Here is a 988-nt window from a genome sequence, read left to right as displayed (position 1 = left end):
GTGATGGCCGCAAGCAAGGGGGCGGCGGCGGCGCTCAGGGAGGAGCACCCCGCCCGCAGCAGCAGGCCCCTCAGCCGGCCCCGTGGTACGCCGGCCAGAACCCATGGACCGACGTTTTCCACGCCTACTCCATGCCGGTTCCTCGGGCCCCTGCCCCGGGCCTTCTCGGCACTCGGCCCCAGCCACACCAGGCGTACTACGCCGCGCCGCAGCCCTATGTGGCGCCCTACGGTCAGCAGCCGCCGCTGCTGCCCCTGACGGCTGTGCCGCCTCTCCCGCCGGCACCGTGGGACCCGGCCCTTCTGGCGGCTCTCCACAACGCTCCTTCCCCGTCCAGCTACACCGGCGGCGGCGACTGGTATATGGACAGTGGCGCCACCGCTCACATGACGGTGTATCCTGGTAACCTCCACACTGCCCATCCTGTCCACACCTCCAACCGCATCACCGTCGGTGACGGTTCTTCTCTTCCTATCACTCATATAGGTCATACATATTTTCCGTCTAACTCCACTCCTATATCCATGTCTAATATTCTCGTTTCTCCTGAACTTATTAAAAATCTTGTTTCTGTTCGTTCTCTTACACGTGAAAATCCGGTCACTGTTGAATTTGACGAATGTGGCTTTTCTGTTAAGAACGCTCGCACGCGGATGGTGCTCCACCGATGTGACAGCCCCGACGAGCTCTACCCGGTTCACTCCGCCACCTCCACCACTTCCGCCGCCCCTGTTGCTCTCGCCACCGGAGTGGATCTTTGGCATGCTCCCTTGGGTCATCCTAATCCTGCCACACTTCGCCACATACTTCGGAGTTTTTCTTTCACGTGTAATAAGAACGAGGATCACTCGTGTCATGCATGTCGCATTGGCAAACATGCTTGTCTTCCGTTTAGGCCTTCTTCCTTTGTTGCATCATACCCGTTTGAGTTAATTCATAGTGACGTTTGTGTTGGGGAACGTTGCAGAAAATAAAAATTTTCCTACGG

The sequence above is a fragment of the Triticum dicoccoides genome, chromosome 6B (genome assembly GCF_002162155.2).
Source record: "Triticum dicoccoides isolate Atlit2015 ecotype Zavitan chromosome 6B, WEW_v2.0, whole genome shotgun sequence".
In the NCBI taxonomy this organism is placed as follows: Eukaryota; Viridiplantae; Streptophyta; class Magnoliopsida; order Poales; family Poaceae; genus Triticum; species Triticum dicoccoides.
This window is presented reverse-complemented; position numbering follows the sequence as displayed.